The 13,569-nt window shown below is 36.9% G+C and overlaps 1 protein-coding gene across 7 annotated transcripts in view; it reads right to left on the minus strand.

Moving 5' to 3' along the window:
• Positions 1 to 13,569, minus strand: part of Lrrc4c (leucine rich repeat containing 4C) — a 1,358,757-nt gene that overhangs the window by 20,394 nt on the left and 1,324,794 nt on the right. For 6 of the 7 annotated variants that reach the window (XM_085696658.2, XM_085696657.2, XM_085696656.2 and 3 more), the window contains one exon: positions 13,212 to 13,263. The exons of the other annotated variant lie outside the window; for it this stretch is intronic. The gene's annotated coding sequence lies outside the window, so the exon portion shown is untranslated. The remainder of the gene's footprint in view (positions 1 to 13,211; positions 13,264 to 13,569) is intronic. 7 annotated transcript variants of the gene reach the window in all.

Consider the following 13,569-nt stretch of genomic DNA (forward strand, 5'->3'; position numbering starts at 1 on the left):
TAGAACATCAAGTTCAAAATTCTTGGTGTTTCATTCTTTCTGGTTAGGCAGTCAGAATACCTCAGCTCTCAGAACCAAGTCTGCTTCATATGATGCAAGCAGCATCTTTGTTCTTATACAGTAACATCTGGGGCCTCAATACCCTGCAATTCCTCTGCTTCCTTTTTTCTTCAGTTTCACAGGACACCATATGATTAATGCATGTTTCTCCTTATTTCTAAAATTGCTACTTTCTTTTCATATTTCCCCATAGTAATAGTCCACAGTAGAATTTTTGTTAAATGTAACTTAACATCAGACGTGGAACTAGACAACCAGTGTACAAATAAATCTGAGGAGCACTTTTTAGTTCTTTGCTACACACACCCACTAGATGCCAGGAACAATCCCCATAGTCAAAACTACAGTGTCTTCCAGTACTTGTAGACAATTTTTTTTTGGGGGGGGGGTCCAAAATTATCCCTGTGATAATCAATGGCTTAGCATGGCATGTAAGGTACACAGTGCTACGGTGTCATATTATTGTCCAAGACTTGTCTGTTAGGAATGCTGCACAATGCCAGTGTCACTGTTGTTCAGTCTAAACATAAACTCTTCATTTTCAGATCTTTTGTTTTTTTCTTTAGTATTTGGACTAATTTCACTCTGATTAGTCCATTAAATTATGGCCAACCAGAACCAATTTGAAATAACTATTTCTATTCCCTCGTCAGTTCTACTAATCCATCCTTCCATTAATTGTCAGTAAAGTCAAGCTTAAGCTTGTTAAATCTATTTATGAATGTCAATGTTTGTCCAGGTGGCCATCCTATTTATTCACAAGTTTCTTAAAGAGTAGAACTGGATTCTATCTAAGCATCTAGTAAATATTTGTTAAATTTAATTATTGAATATCTTACTTTTAATCTTTTGTTGAGAGCCATGTGGATAAAATAATTTATAACACTTGATTAATAAAATTGATTAATAAAACTATTGTGAATCAAAGTGGCACAATTTATTGACTTTGCCAGTGAAAATGGTAAAGAATAGACTGAATGATGACTTCTTACCATTCCTTTAAGAAAAATAAATAAAGCATAAGTGAAGACTGTGAAGAAATGAATTGGAAAATGAGCATTTAAATAGGTGATTGAAAACAATATACCCCAGCTAAACCAAATGCCTTGCTCAAGGTGCAAAAGGAACAACAGGTTAAACATCCACCAACAGACCACCAATGCTCTCCTCAGTGCCCTCTGAACCTACTCACAGAACCCTCTTATTCTAGGTACCATATCCAGGTCCAACTCCCTGTTAGGAGCCCCCAGCTCTTCCAGAGGTCACACTGCTCACCAGAACTGCAGGGAAGCTAGTTGCCAACAGACTGCTTCCATTTTCCTAGTGTTTGCTCAGCCCACCACAACCGATCCTCTCCTACCCATTACCTGTCACCTGACCCCAGCCCCCAACTCCAGTGGAGACACCATATTGGACCAAAACTGCAGGTAGCCTGCCCTGTCCCAGAACTGTCCTCACTTAGTGTCTACCCCACTAACCTATCACCATATCCAGGCTCATATTTCCAGCTGAGGACCCCCAGCTGGAACAGAAGCCATGTACACAGTCAGAACTCTAGTCTCCAACTTGGGTAGAGACCCCCTACTCAACTTTAGGCCACTCTACCAAAAAGAACAGAGAGGAAACAGAAACAAAACAAAGCAAACAAACAAAAACCCCACCCATCCAACAAAGACAAACACAGAGATGAGCACCTATGAGTATAATTATTCCACAAACTATTCCACAAAATAGAAACAGAAGGAACACTGCTGAATTCATTTTATTAGGCCATAGTCATCCTGATATCCAAACCACAGAAAAGATTCAACAAAGAAAGAGAAGTATAAACCAATTTCCTTCATGAACATATATGCAAAAATACTCAATAAAATTCTTGCAATCCTAATCCAAGAACACAACAAGATCATCTACCATGATTAAGTAGACTTGATTCAGGGATGGTTCAACATATAAAAATAAGTCAACATAATCCACCATATTAACAAGCTGAAAGAAAAATAGAAAGGATGAGCATTTCATTACCTTCTGATAACCCTTTAAAAAATTCTAACATACTCCATGATAAAAATCTTGAAGAAATCAGGGTTACAATATGCATAACATAACAAAGACAATTTACATCAAGCCTATAATCAATGCCAAATTAAATGAAGAGAAACTCAAAGCAATTCCAATAGAATCAGTAATTAGACAAGACTGTCTACTCTTTCATTATATAGTCAATATAGTAATTGAAGATTTAGGTTTAAAAAAAAAAGACCACTGAGGGAAATCAAGTGGAAATAAATTGGAAATGACATATTTAAAATATTGGGTTTTTTAAATATGATATTATACTCTGCATAAGTAACCCTAAAAATTCTACTAGAAAATTCCTACAGCTGAAAATCATCAGCAATGTTTTTGGATACAAAATCAATCAAAAAATCAGTAGCTGTTCTATATACAAATGACAAATGGACTGAGAAAGAAATCATGAAACAGCACCTTTCACAATATCCACAAATAATATAAAATATTTAGGGGTAAATCTAACAAAATAAAATGAAAGACTTGTAAGACAAAATCTCATGACTTTGAAGAAAAAAATTGAGGAAGATATCAAAAGATGGAAAGATCTTCCATGTTCATGGTTTGGTAGGATTAGCATAGTAAAACTGAGCATCTCCTACCAAGAGCAATTTACAAATAATGCTATTCCAACCAAAATTCTAACACAAATCTTTACAGACCTTGAATGGAAAGTATTCAATTTCATACATAAAAACAAAACAAAAACTCAAACAATCTTGTACAATAAAAGAACCTCTAGATGTTTCACCACCCCTTATTTCAAACTTCACTGCAGAGCTATAATGATAAAATAGCATGGTGTTGGCGTAAAACCAGACAGGTGGATCAGTGGAATCAAATTGAAGACTCAGATATAAATCCACAAACCTATGGACATCTGATTTTTGATAAATAATCCATAAATATACAATGGAAGAAAGAAAACCTCTTCAACAAATTGTGCTCATTTACTGGATGTCAGCATGTAGAAGAGAGAAAATTTATTCATATCTATCAATTGCACAAAACTCAAGTTCAAGTGGATCAAAAATTTCAACACAAAAGCAGACATACTGAACCTAATAGAAGAAAAAGTGGTTAAACACCTTTGAAAATGTTAGCACAGGATACAACTTCCTGAACAGAACACTGAACAGCATATGCACACACAAAATTAAAAAAAAAACAATTAAAAAGTGGGGGGCCTTATGAAACTGAAAAGATTCTGTAAGTTGGTAGGGATACAGAGTAGATTTTGTTGGGTGGATTGGGATCAGGTGGGGAAGGGAACAGAAGAGATCGGACTGGGGGTGGGAGAAACAGTGGGAGAGAGACCAAACCAGACATCTTCTATAACCAAGCAGGGCTCCTAGCAGTGAGACTGGGACATCAACCCAAACATAAAACCTTTGACTTACAATCTCTCATTCCTGAAAGATGTGATGGGGAAATGGTGGTTCAAAACTTTTGGGAGTGGCCAACCAATGACTGATCTAACTTGAGGTTCATGACACAAGAGGGAGGCCACATCTGACATTGACTGAATGACCTGGAACCAGAGGGAGCACAGGCCAGAGACCCAGGATAGAATGAAAGAAAGTATAAAAAAAAGTCAATGAAATCATTCCACGTGATATTCTGCTATGCTCACAGATTTCTGCCTAGCTCAAGAATTCTCATAGGGGCAAATATCTAGCAACTGATGAGAAAAGATGCAGCAGAGACCCATGGCCAAACATTAGAGTGAGCCAGGGTGACCCTGTAGAAGAGGGCGGTGAAGGACTAATTGTAGTAGCCAGAAGGGTAGAAGATACCACAAGAACATTGCCCATAGAATCAACTAACTAATCTCTGTAAGCCCTTAGGGGCATACAGAGAATGAAATGAGAAACATGGACCATGGGTTTTTCTGAAATAGGTGCTCTGCATGTAGCTGAATATTTCGTATATTGGTGTTCTTATGGGATTCTCAACAGTGAGAATAAAGGATGTCTATCTTGCCTGCACTTGGTATCCCTTTCATCCTACTTGATAGGATGTTTCATGCCTAGACTTTTTGTAACTTGTTAGGCCATAATTGGTAGATATTCCTGGGAAGCCTGTTCTTTTCCTTTCATTTTTTTTTTTTTTTTGAAACTAGAGGAGGAGTGGATCTTGGGGAGAGTGGAGCTGGGGTTAAGGGCAGTCTAACAGGATCTATATCAGATACTATTAATAATAACAATTAGTAGATTAGGATCTCTCTATGTATCAACTACTTGTGTGTATTTATTAGTGTGTTTCCTGCTGTTTTGGGATGACCTATAGACTCCTGTGAGAGGAAAGGAAAGGATTATATCCAATTCCCAAACACGTTTTCAGGAAAAATGTTTCTAGGGAAGGTTCTTGCGATGTATATTGCCAGGGTGTCACACATATTTGTCTTCTATCTTAAACAGCAGTACTCCAGTTAGTTTGTTATTCTATGTCACATCTTTTAGGCAATAAAATAATCAAGATTCAGAAAGAGAAAATACAGGAGAATCTTCAAGAGGGGAGATCTACTCCAGAACTTTTCTTCAATTTAGTATAGTTAATTACTCAAATGATAATTTCATTCACAATTTCATTAACGTTTATTTATTCTTCAGGCTGTTGGAAATGACCATGACTGATGACCAATAAGGAAATATTAGGATTCTTAATGTCAGTGAAGAATAATAATGCAATAAGAATCATTGAAGCAATGTTATTTCATGAAATATATATATATATCTAAAACCCCAGTTTCAATCTATCAAAAAATCTCTCAAATAGGATGTTGAAGTAAGGATAAATTTCAGAAGATGGGCCCAGATTTTACCGTCCCTGGATATGAAATGGATGAGACCTTTCAGACCTTGAGATTGAGGGTGGTGAATGAGAACAGAATGATGAGAAAACAAGTCCACATATCTCAGATTGTGCTAATCAAAGTATACAATGTTATGTTTCTCTTTGTGATACTCTCCTGTAAATTCAAGGCACTAAATATTCTCATATCTTCTTTTATTATGCCTAATTTGATATATATGCATATATATACATACTTTAGTTAGTTATTCTATGTTACACCTTTAAGTTACAAACATATCTACATATGTATATGTATTTTCAAAAATGGCATATATGTTCATTCAAGAGATTGGTTTATCTATACATTTCTGTCGTTCTGTCTCTCTGTGTGTGTGCACACATGTGTTACTTTTCTATCCCTGTCCAGGTTAATGACAGTTTTTGAAAAATCTAACAAATTCATCTGGAACAAAAGTCCTTAGCATGTCAGATAGAGAAGAATACGGTTTGAGAAAGTTGGTGATGTAGTTAATGGCTTTGTTGTCTATGCTTTCTTTGGATTGATGACTAGCTGGGAGGAATTGATAGTCATTAAGCCCCAACTGCTCATTAATCCTTAGGAAATGCCTTGTGTCAAGGTCATCATTGCCTCCATAAGCTAAAAACAAACAAACCAAACAAACCAACAATAGCACCCAAAAGGCATATGGATTTTTGTAATGAGTAATGCAATTTAAATTGCCATGTGAGGCAAACTGAAGAGAATAAAGAGCACACAAACAGACTCATTCAGATTGTAAAACCACCTTTCGACGTTGTTTTCTGAGTGCTGACTTCCTTGTCCATTATTAAAGAGTACATAGCCCTAATTTCCTAGACAGTAGCCAAAAACATTTATATAACCCCTAGCAAAAATCATTAAAGATGTCTAGGATTCATTTTGTAGTAGTTTTGAGAAAGAGAATACGAAATTTCCTGTTTGCTCTGTAAATATATGTCTAAATATGCTTACCAACACAACACCTAGAGGGAATTCCTGCGATTCTCTAAGTCTTCCTCATTGATCATTTGAAACAAAAAAACACAACAAGCATAACATAAAAGATTGAGTCACAAACCAATGCCATGCCCTACACTGAATAAGTAAGTGTGTCCTTAGTGGATAACTATTAGTTCAAAGACAGCCAGCATTGTTTGTGAAGTTCAGAAGGCCATGCAGACTTGTGATATGCTAGTATATCTTGATTTGAATGAGAAAAAGGCTAGCATTCTAAGAAAGAGACAAACAGATTTTGCCCTTCTGCAATGGTTGTGGACTGCATTCCAGGAGTCAGACAATGTGCTCACATATTGCTTCTTAGGTCTATACATCTCCAGTTTAGGATTTTGTAGCATAATATAATTGATAAGTTACTGTCCAAGGAATTAAACAGAACTCTAGAAATGTTTGAGCAGCATTATAGCTGCACTACTACTAAAAAGGAAAAGAACTTGCAGAGAATTCTAACTTTTAAAATAAATACCAGTTGGGTGGAGACTGCATGAAAATAAATATGAACACAGAGCAGAATACCATGATCATGTGAATGAACATCTGTATGTAGTGATGTGTAGTGGGATGCAAAATAAGGGGAGTGAAGTAATATCAAGTGGTGAGAAAGTACACACAGCATGGCATTTTCTATATAAAAGGGATGGAAGCAACTGGTTTATCTTTGTGTCATAGGAGCATAAAACCTAAGGAGAATGTATTTAGGACAAGGCAAGGATGCATAGGTATGTGTTGGAAATAGGAAGCTGACAGAGTGTCCTCCATCAAAGCCATTGAAATAATGGCAGTCTGGACTAGGTTCCATGATACTAAAAGACAGCTGATATAATGTTATGATTTTCCAATATCTAATTTGGAAGTTTCACTTTGTAGACTCATTTCTCTATTTCTCAAACACTCACAATTCTTTGTTATTAGATGCTCTGACTTCTATGTACTCCACTGTCTAAAACACAGGAGGCCAAGTCCTGGCTATCTAGTTCAGACTCTTAGTGAATCTGTAAGTCACAAGTCTTCCAGTTCAGCATGACTTAGGACTTTAATAAATTCAGTCAAATGACCCACAGAAACCTGATAAGAAAACCCTTTAATTGAGTCTGTGTTTATGAGATCTAAGCAAGGGGAGGAAACAGAATAGACTCTTTCTGTGATTTCCAGGCAACGCATTTAATCAGAATGCAGATAGCAGGGATGGCCTCCTAATTGGAACTGGAAACTGGTTTCAGCTAACCGCAACCCTGTTAACAGTACATAATGAGGAAACCTTGGTGATGACAAGTCAGATAATGAAAATGACTGGAATCAGTGATTTCTTTGTCTCACCTTAATGACCACAAAAGAGGGAGTCATTCAATAAATTCAGGCATCTGAAAACAAGATTCCTGTCTATTGTTTTTAAGGTAGTCTTACTTTCACTCTGTGTTATGTTAACCTTAGAATGTGCACATTGGAGTTGAATTCTCCCTCTGCATAACCTTGTATTTGCTCTCAAGTTACCATGGAACCTTGCAAGCTAAAGACTTAGTTCTAATATTAATGAGTTTCAGTTAACACAGTACCTTGTAAAGTAAAAACATCCCGTATTTTTCTGTATTCATTGTTTCTCTAATGAATATTTTGCAGTAAATATGCCATGAGAAACAATAAGACATGTGCATGAAAAGAATGAAGCAACCAAGTACACCTTGGCACCTGGAAGGAACAAGGCCAGAGTATGCTCCTCCCTAAATCATCAGCAGTTAACCTACTTTTCTTACTTTAGATAAAAATTTCTTCTTGGTGTCTTCTCCCACCATCTGTCTTTGTTCTCTGAAGGATTCATTTTAAGAAGAATGATTCAGTTTTTAAAAAGAGCCAGAGGGTGTGGAGGACCATCCTAAAATGCTGTCTCCTAGATTTGACATGGCAACATCAAATGTGAATGCACAATAGCAGGGACCACCTGCACAGAACTTGCAAAGTACACACACACACACACACACACACACACACACACACACACACAAATACAATTATACACACATACATGCACACTCGTATACATAAGACAGAGAAAATGAGAAGGGGTTAGAAGTAGGACTGTCTGATTGGGAGGAATAAGTGGGTCAAAAGCTCTGGGAGGGAAATAAGGCAATGGATAAGGGGAATGTGTTCACAATACCTTGCCTGCACATAAGCAACAGAAAAAACAGAAATGATTTTGAAAAGCACAAGGAAGAGTTGTATATAGATATTCAAGGTGTTGGGTGAAAATATAGTAACTCAAACTTTCTCTACCATTCGGTAAAAGCTACATGATTTACTTCTATGACAAATGCAAGTAGAAAGATAAAGGTTAATGAAAAGCAAGCAAAAATCTCCACAAAAAGAAGGTAAAGGTGGTGTGACTGTCCGTCCTGAATTCCATTCCATAGTCATTCTTTCAAAGATGCAACTACCGTATTAACAGAGCTAGAACAGACATACAGACACATGCAAAATCCTAATGTCAGTGTCTGCAAAGTAGCTATCTGTAGGCAAAATCTGGCAAACCATTTGAGATAGACTAAAAAGTTCTATGAAAACATTCCCACTATTGCGTCTGCATTTTCCATGTCTTTCTTTCATAGTTCTTGAATTTTGATACTTTTTAGAATTCTATACTTGTATGTACGTCCCATCTACACTCTTTCTCTACTTTCCAAATCTTCCCACTTCCTCCATCAATCCCTATACCTTCTTCTATAATCATTATTTTCGTACAAACACACACACACACACACACAAACACACACACAACACATCCATTTCCAGTCCATTTAGTATCATTTATATGCTTAAATATTTAGGGCTGACCACTTAGAACTAGGTAACCTATTAAAGGGTTTGTTTCTGGAAACAACTGTTTCCTTTTCCCGTAACAGCCAATGACTATGTCTTTCCATCAGCAATGGGCCTTTACGAAGTTTTCTCCAGCTATGTTGGCATGTCAACTGGTGTGGTAAGAGTAAAACATTAATTTTAAAAGTTGCTCACAATAAAACAGCTTAAACTATTTTCTAACAGATCAACTAGAATGGAGGCAAGCAAGTGACTATATTTAACTCATGGAAAACAAATTAGAAATTTCTACTTATAATTAATTTTCATCTGAGAATTAAGAGAAAAGTTAAAGCTTGCTTATATGGCTGGCAGTGAAATAATGGGTCTCATTACATACATGAGGAATCCTGATTACAGAGAGATCTGTGATAGAGGGACTACCAGGGCACTATTACTGCTTTATATGCTTGCAGTCCACTGAGTGGCACTGCTGGTTGTGAGGCTGGCTGTATGCTTTTTGGCTTCCTACTATCTACCTTTAACAAACCTATCTTCAAGAAAATGGAGAATGTGGGTTAAGACAATTTTTCAAATATAATTCAGAAGGACTATCTTAATGAGGCAAATACATCCACACAGCTTTAAAAGGAGTACCTATCGTCAACAGCGTTTGTCCTGGTTAATCTATATACTTGTGTTTTCCCAGGGACAAACGTCTTGGTCTACAAACAACTCTTACTGAGAGGCATGTCAAGCTTAGCCCTAGCCATATTTCCTCGTTTATTTTTCTCATCACAGCAGTTCTTCTTAATTCTCCAGTTATCCAGGATCATATATGAATGCTACGTAAATGTTTGGCTCTTGAAAAACCAGAAAGAAAAGAAAATGAAGAAGAAAAATGTATTTCCTTCTCACTATTCTTATCCAACCAGAGGCACTTATGCAAATTTCTATGCAAAAGCAACACCCTACTCATAATGTGGTTCCCTTTGCACATTTCTTGAATCCTGAAGAAGGATTGGACACAAGTCTGGAAGAGATGAACGGATCTGCTGCTTCATTTCTTTGCCAGCTGTCCCACAAAGTTTCTTCCCTTGCCTTCACTGGGTCGATGAGTTCTAAGTCCTATCAGCTGAGGAGGAGAAGATGGAAACTGGAAATAATGAATCTGAGACTCTTACTTTTGAAAAGGGTCCTGTGGAACAACATAGAATCAGCTTTCTCACTCAGGATACTGGGATCTTATTCTTACCAACTCAGAACTTTCGTTTTATATCCTCCTCAATAGTTTTTTTTTTCCTGACATTGCTTTTATGTTAATTTAAGATAGTGTATTAATAGTGAGGTTATTTTTAACTACAGATATTAGTTTGAATTTGGAAATTGATTTTTTTGTTTTACTCTGAATACCTAGTAAAAAGGAAAAATATCAGGAAAATGGAGAGAATAAGAATGACAAAAGTTAAAGGCCATATGCACACTGTGATAGAAGTTAAGTAGCTTATACATATAGTTGCCAATTCCTAAAAACAGTTCTGACAAACAAGACTCGTGATCCTTCCACATAGATGAGGAATCAAATACACCAAGTCTATCAGTGATCCCCACTGGTACAGTTAGTGATGGGTGCTGTGTCTGTCTTTATTTTCCCCTTGAATTGCTGTAATGTGTATGTGCTGGTTGTAGACTGAGCCTTCAAAATGCTACAGAAACTTTGCATAAAGGACTACTTCTTTGGCAACTTGTTTATTAAGCCGCAGAGAAACACTGTTATAATCTACTGTTGTGGTCATTGTTCATCCCCCCCCCCCCACAACTTGTTCAGCTGATATTTAAGGCCTACCATTTAACTTGATTGCCAAATCCTTACGCCTTGTTTTTATACATTTTGTTTTGAATGTATAAAAGGTTTCAATGAGTTTTTCAGACTGACCTTGAACTTTATCTATCAATCAGATAGGCCTTAAAATTGACACCATTCTGTCTTAGACTCCTGAGTAGCTGGGATGACAGGTCATTATCAGAAGTCATAGATGCATTATCATTTTTAAACTTAATAAAATATCATTGAGTAGATGTGTTTACATTCATGTCATTATTATGAAACAAAATGACATATATCCGCATTTGTCTAAAGTGTTATAATCAGGCTGGGTAGAGCTGAAATTTGAGTCACCAACTTAACTGCCTTTTAGTGAAACATCAAGTAAAACAGCTTAGGCAAAAACATCAACAGAGTTGCTGGTACATGATGGGTTTTGCTTTTCCTTTTCTTTCCCAGATCAATTACTCTATTCTCTTGGAATAATAAGAGCAAAATGTGGATCTGTTGTTCCATTCGAAAGTTGAGGGTTAGAAGAAATTTCATCTTGATTGTATAATAAATCATGGGATAGTCACAGCTGGAGAAGAAAGTGGATCTTGATCCATGCACCACAAACTTTCCACAAGCAGTCAAAGGTTCCTTCCTGCCAGCATGTGTTACATTGGTAAACTTCAGTCTCAATTCTTTTTACTTTTGAAGAAAAACATTTCCAGCTAATAACACAATTACACTTAAGTATCAGGGTCCATTTTAGTATTATTGCATTTGTTAAATCTAACTGAGTCCAAATTACTTCCTCAATGCTAATAAGAGACAGAGGAGGACAGAGAAAGGGAAAAATGAAGGATGTGGAAGGGGATGGAGGTGGGGTAGGAGAAGAGGGATAAGTAGTCTTGAGGCAAATGAAATTTTAAAATGGTTTAATAAAGCAAAGAAGACTTGAATACACAATGCCAGAGTGGAAAACAGAGATATCAATGTTCCATATAGCCTCAAGCCCAATAAATGTCAGTTAAACATGCAGCCCACAGTTTCTATGGAAACCCCTTAAGTTAAGAGTGGAGTACAGACATTTTTGGACTGCAATCCACAAGCTGTTTATTTAATTATAAAGAAACATGAGACTGTTAAGGACAATACTATTACCATACTGATGGCATTTAGGGTTCAACAAATAGGTTTGCAAAATGAAATGCTGACTTTAAAAAAGTTGTTAACTTTGCATTAATGCTATGTGAATAAAAGGCATCTCATATTTACAGGACTTCACACATTATTTCCCTCAGGCGAACCCCAAATTAGCCAAATGACATTCATTGAAAAGAGAGTTCTTCAGAGGCTTCATGCCAATTATGCCCCCCTACACCCAGTGAACAAAACCAAGGTCACAGCATATTTTCAATTAAACCCAAGATAGCACCAAAGTGCAGCACAGCTGGAAAAGCCAGCCCATTATTACCCCATAGATCATTTGTGAGCAATGAATAGGTCTCCAGTGCTTTTCTGTTTTATAGGCATGTGAATATAAAAATAAAGAAAATAGCTTCAGATCAGCTTTTGCCTTCTAAAATAAATAAACACTTTTAGGGCTTTATGCCTGGTGGCCTGAGGAAAAAAATGATTGGAAGTTATCAAGATCTCTCTTTCTGGTCTTTAATCTGGCCACAGAGAACCATCTGACTGATGGATTTATTCATTTCTTCCTTCTTTCACTAAGCAAACATTTCATTTTCAACCTACACTGTGTGAGTCCCTTGCTAAGGGACAGGGAAGACAGGATTGTTTGCTATCCCGTTCTTTAATTATGTGTCTTTCTCAGAGTAATGCACTAATTGGTTGCTGTATACTTATAGAGGACTAACATGATGCAAAGGCACTGGATTAAGTGCCCACCTTCCAGGAGATAACAATTTAGTGAGACAAAGGAATGCATAATCATAAGGAAAGAGGCAGTGTCCTTCCTGCTGCTTCCCAGTCATAATGCCTCTAAGTAGGATTATCAGCTAGGGGTGCTACACTGAGTCAGAATATAAAGGACTGTGTGTGTGTGTGTGTGTGTGTGTGTGTGTGTGTGTCTGTGTGTGTGTGTGTGTGTGTGAGAGAGAGAGAGAGAGAGAGAGAGAGAGAGAGAGAGAGAGAGAGAGAGAGAGATGGCTTTTCAGAAGAGAAGGTAAGATGGGGGACTTCAGGGCTCTTCTTAGAAGGGAGCCTGATAAGCAACTGTGGACAAGGACCCAAGACTTAGGCAAATTATGTATTCTGTACAATGTATTGAAGGAAGAGGACATCACAGGAAAACTGAATCTCAAGGTCAGTTATTTCAAGTTGAATCACGGAGCATGAAGCCTATTTCAAATTGTCAAAGGGAAACCTACACAGATTCAGCAAATAAAACTCACTGGACAGGTCTTTTCTGCTATATTGTAGCTTTTTTAAAAATCAGTTATCATTGGTAGTAGCTGGACTTCTTACAAATTGCTCCAGCGAGGAATGTATGTCATTGCTGTTATCAGATTTGACAGCATATAATGAGCCCCTTCGTGTTAGCTGTGGTTGTAGTGTTCAGCATATTGTGAGAACGATTTAGTATGAATCATCACCCACCTTGTTCTCCATTGGGGTCTCTACACAGTAAATAGGCAACGTGTTTGCCAACCTAAAAAAACAAAAACAAAAAATAAATCGTATCCATCGGAACAATTCAGCACATTTCCTGATCTGCCATGACCAACAACACAGATACCACTGGTGACAATATTTATTGAATCACCACTGTATTTTAACACAATGCTGGGCAGAAAGCCAAAGAAGCTATTTTAACCACTGGCCATTTGGAATAATGTACTTTTTAATGACAATAAAAACATGCATTTGAAATCAGATCTGCAGTCCACACTTGGTTTTCACTTATTAGATTTATGAAGTTAGGCAAGTCACATTTTCTTTGTGATCCGGTGTCCTA

This window comes from Myodes glareolus, chromosome 10 (assembly GCF_982192425.1).
Source record: "Myodes glareolus chromosome 10, mMyoGla1.1, whole genome shotgun sequence".
Lineage (NCBI taxonomy): Eukaryota > Metazoa > Chordata > Mammalia > Rodentia > Cricetidae > Myodes > Myodes glareolus.